This window comes from Cryptomeria japonica, unplaced genomic scaffold, assembly GCF_030272615.1.
Source record: "Cryptomeria japonica unplaced genomic scaffold, Sugi_1.0 HiC_scaffold_371, whole genome shotgun sequence".
Lineage (NCBI taxonomy): Eukaryota > Viridiplantae > Streptophyta > Pinopsida > Cupressales > Cupressaceae > Cryptomeria > Cryptomeria japonica.
This window is the reverse complement of record NW_026729192.1, coordinates 30,001-34,060: the sequence shown is the minus strand read 5'-3', so window position 1 is coordinate 34,060 and position 4,060 is coordinate 30,001. Positions and strand designations below refer to the sequence as shown.

Here is a 4,060-nt window from a genome sequence, read left to right as displayed (position 1 = left end):
GCACTCGGCCCACATGTGAGCGCAGGTCGTTGCGCCCGAGGTGGTGTGTGGGCACCGCGTTGCAGACGGGACACTGCACGCACACGACGCCCCCTACAGGTGCACGCACGTAGGCCGGGCCGGGTGCACACCCGACGCCCTAGCAAGGTGCGCGCACCCGGGCAGGGCTCACACTTGGCGAACGGGGCGCACTTCGCGAGGGAGGGTGTGCACCTCGACGGGGGTGGGTGGCCGGGGTGGATTCGCACGTGGGTCGCGGTTTGCTAAGTACACACTGCGACAAGCTCATAACGGGTGCGATCATACCAGCGTTAGTGCACCGGATCCCATCAGAACTCCGCAGTTAAGCGCGCTTGGGCCGGAGTAGTACTGGGATGGGTGACCTCCCGGGAAGTCCCGGTGTTGCACCCTTTTTTAGTTTTTCGCCGGGCATCGCAATGCTATTTGAATAAACCTTTTGCCCGTTTGCGTTCTCGTCGGGGCCGGGCCGGGCCGGGGTGCGCTGCCCGCACTACCGCGCGCGCGGGGGCGACACCGAGCGCGCACCCGAGGCGCCCCGAGCACACAGGCCACGGTGCAACCCGGGCGTTGTGCGCGCACCCCGGTGCGCCCGAGGTGCTGCGCGCGCACCCAGGTGAAATCGGTGTGCACCTCGGCCAGTGCGCGCTCGGTCGAGTCGCGCACGTTGGCCAAGGTGCACGGTGATGTTTCTTACTCTAAGGTTCCGCACCAGACGCCCGGGACAGGTGAGCGAAGCTGGGCGGGGCCGGGTGCGCGGCCGGGGCAGGTGCACGCAGCTGGAGAGAGCTTTGGAGCACACTTCGGAGCGCACCAATGATGCGCTCCATTCAAAAGTTTCCTGAAAAGGCAAAAAAAGTTGAGATTATAGAATTTCCCACTTGAGAGATTGTAAAAAAAAAAAATTTAAAATGAAGGAAACGCGGGTGCCAAGGTGTGCGCAGCCCAGCCAAGGTGTGCGCACCAAGGCGCCCACCCTGGCGAAGGTGCACGCAAGGTGCGCACCCGAGGCAAACCGGACAATTAACCCAACTTTCGACTTCGCGCGCACCTTGGAGCGCACTTCGGAGCGCTCCTTGGTGCGCACCAATCTTGGGCACCTCGGAGTGCACCATGGCGCCCACCAAGGTGCGCACCCGGGGCAAACCGAGCTCCGACTTCGTGCGCACCTTGGAGCGCACGAAAGGTGCGCACCATGGCGCCCACCAAGGTGCGCAGCCCAGCCAAGGCGTGCGCATCAAGGTGCGCACCCTGGCGAAGGTGCGCACCCGGGGCAAACCGAGCTCCGACTTCGTGCGCACCTTGGAGCGCACAAAAGGTGCGCAACCCAGCCAAGGTGTGCGCACCCCGGTCAAACCGAGCTCCGAATCGTGCGCACCAGAGGTGCACGCCATCGTGCGCACCTTGGAGCACACTTCGGAGCCCTCCTTGGTGCGCGCCGATGTTGCGCACCTCGGAGCGCACCCGGGGAAAACAATGCAATTAACCCGACTTTCGACTTCGTGGGCACCTCGGAGCGCTCTCGGGTTCGCACCTCGGAGCACACCGAGGTGCGCACCTTTGATGCGCTGCCTTCACCAATTTCCAGAAAAGGCAAGAAAACATTGAGAAGGTGTGCGCACCGAGGTGCCCACCCTGGCGAAGGTGCACGCGAGGTGCGCACCCGGGGCAAACCGGGCTCCGACTTCGTGCACGCCGCACCTTGGAGCACACTTCGGAGCGCTCCTTGGTGCGCACCAGGGCGCGCAACCCAGCCGAGGTGCCCACCCCGGCGAAGGTGCACGCGAGGTGCGCACCCGGGGCAAACCGGGCTCCGACTTCGTGCACGCCATGGTGCCCACCGCGGCGAAGGTGCACGCGAGGTGCGCACCCGGGGCAAACCGGGCTCCGACTTCGTGCACGCCGCACCTTGGAGCACACTTCGGAGCGCTCCTTGGTGCGCACCATGGTGCCCACCAGGGCGCGCAACCCCGCCGAAGGTGCACGCGAGGTGCGCACCCGGGGCAAACCGGGCTCCGACTTCGTGCACGCCGCACCTTGGAGCACACTTCGGAGCGCTCCTTGGTGCGCACCATGGTGCCCACCAGGGCGCGCAACCCCGCCGAAGGTGCACGCGAGGTGCGCACCCGGGGCAAACCGGGCTCCGACTTCGTGCACGCCGCACCTTGGAGCACACTTCGGAGCGCTCCTTGGTGCGCACCAGGGCGCGCAACCCAGCCGAGGTGCCCACCCCGGCGAAGGTGCACGCGAGGTGCGTACCCGGGGCAAACCGGGCTCCGACTTCGTGCACGCCGCACCTTGGAGCACACTTCGGAGCGCTCCTTGGTGCGCACCATGGTGCCCACCAGGCCGCGCAACCCAGCCAAGGTGTGCGCACCAAGGTGCACGCGAGGTGCGCACCCGGGGCAAACCGGGGTCCGACTTCGTGCACGCCGCACCTTGGAGCACACATCGGGGCGCTCCCGGGTTCGCACCGGCGTTGCGCACCGTGGTGGGCACCTCGGAGCACACCAAGGTGGGCAGCGAGGTGCGCACCTTTGATGCGATGCCTTCACTAATTTCCATAAAAGGCAAAAAAAAAACGAGATTTTAAAATTTCCGTTTTGAAAGATAGTGAGAAAAAGGGAATGCTGGTGCCATCTTGAGCCCGCCCTGGTGCGCAGCCCAGCCAAGGTGTGCGCACCAAGGTGCCCACCCTGGCGAAGGTGCGCGCCCGGGCAATTAACCCAACTTCCAACTTCGCGCGCGCCAGGGTGGGAGCGCACCCAACAACCGGGCCTGGGAAGAGCCAATGCGAGAAACCCCACCAAACGCTCTGACAAAAAAAGAGGGGGCGCTCCAGTAACCCCGCTTCGGAGCGCACCCTGGGCAAACCCAGCCAAGGTGCCCACCCCGGCCAAGGTGCAGGCGAGGTGCGCACCCGGGGCAAACCGGGCTCCGACAACGTGCACGCCGCACCTTGGAGCACACTTCGTAGCGCTCCCGGGTGCGCACCTCAGAGCACACCAAGGTGGGCAGCGAGGTGCGCACCTTTGATGCGCTGCCTTCACTAATTTCCAGAAAAGGCAAAAAAAAAAGGAGATTTTAAAATTTCCGTTTTGAAAGATAGTGAAAAAAACGGAACGCGCGTGCCATCTTGAGCCCGCCCTGGTGCGCAGCCCAGGTAAGGTGCCCACCCTGGCAAAGGTGCGCACCCGGGCAATTAACCCTACTTCCGACTTCGTGCGCGCCAGGGTGGCAACCGGGCCTCGGAAGAGCCAATGCGAGAAACCCCACCAAACGCTCCGACAAAAAAAGAGGCGGCGCTCCAATAACCCCGCTTCGGAGCGCAGCCGGGGCAAACCCAGCCAAGGTGCCCACCCCGACGAAGGTGCACGCGAGGTGCGCACCCGGGGCAAACCGGGCTCCGACAACGTGCACGCAGCACCTTGGAGCACACTTCGAAGCACTCCCGGGTGCCCACCGGCGTTGCGCACCGTGGTGGGCAGCGAGGTGCGCACCTTTGATGCGCTGCCTTCACTAATTTCCAGAAAAAGGCAAAAAAAAATGAGATTTTAAAATTTCCGTTTTGAAAGATAGTGAAAAAAAAGGAACGCGGGTGCCATCTTGAGCCCGCCCTGGTGCGCAGCCCAGGCAAGGCATGCGCACCAAGGTGCCCACCCGAGGTGCACACCCGGGGCAAACCGGGCTCCGACTTCGTGCAGGCCGCACCTTGGAGCACACTTCGGAGCGCTCCTTGGTGCGCACCATGGTGCCCACCAGGGCGCGCAACCCAGCCAAGGTCTGCACACCAAGGTGCCCACCCCGGCGAAGGTGCACGCGAGGTGCGCACCCGGGGCAAACCGGGCTCCGACTTCGTGCACGCCATGGTGCCCACCGCGGCGAAGGTGCACGCGAGGTGCGCACCCGGGGCAAACCGGGCTCCGACTTCGTGCACGCCGCACCTTGGAGCACACTTCGGAGCGCTCCTTGGTGCGCACCATGGTGCCCACCAGGGCGCGCAACCCAGCCAAGGTGTGCGCACCAAGGTGCACGCGAGGTG

The 4,060-nt window shown here is 64.6% G+C and overlaps 1 non-coding gene across 1 annotated transcript; it reads left to right on the top strand.

The window, feature by feature from the left end:
* Nucleotides 1-292: 292 nt before the first annotated feature.
* LOC131871116 (5S ribosomal RNA) lies at nt 293-411 on the top strand. Its single transcript, XR_009369394.1, has one exon. It is a non-coding gene; the product is annotated as a 5S ribosomal RNA (ribosomal RNA).
* Nucleotides 412-4,060: the final 3,649 nt, after the last annotated feature.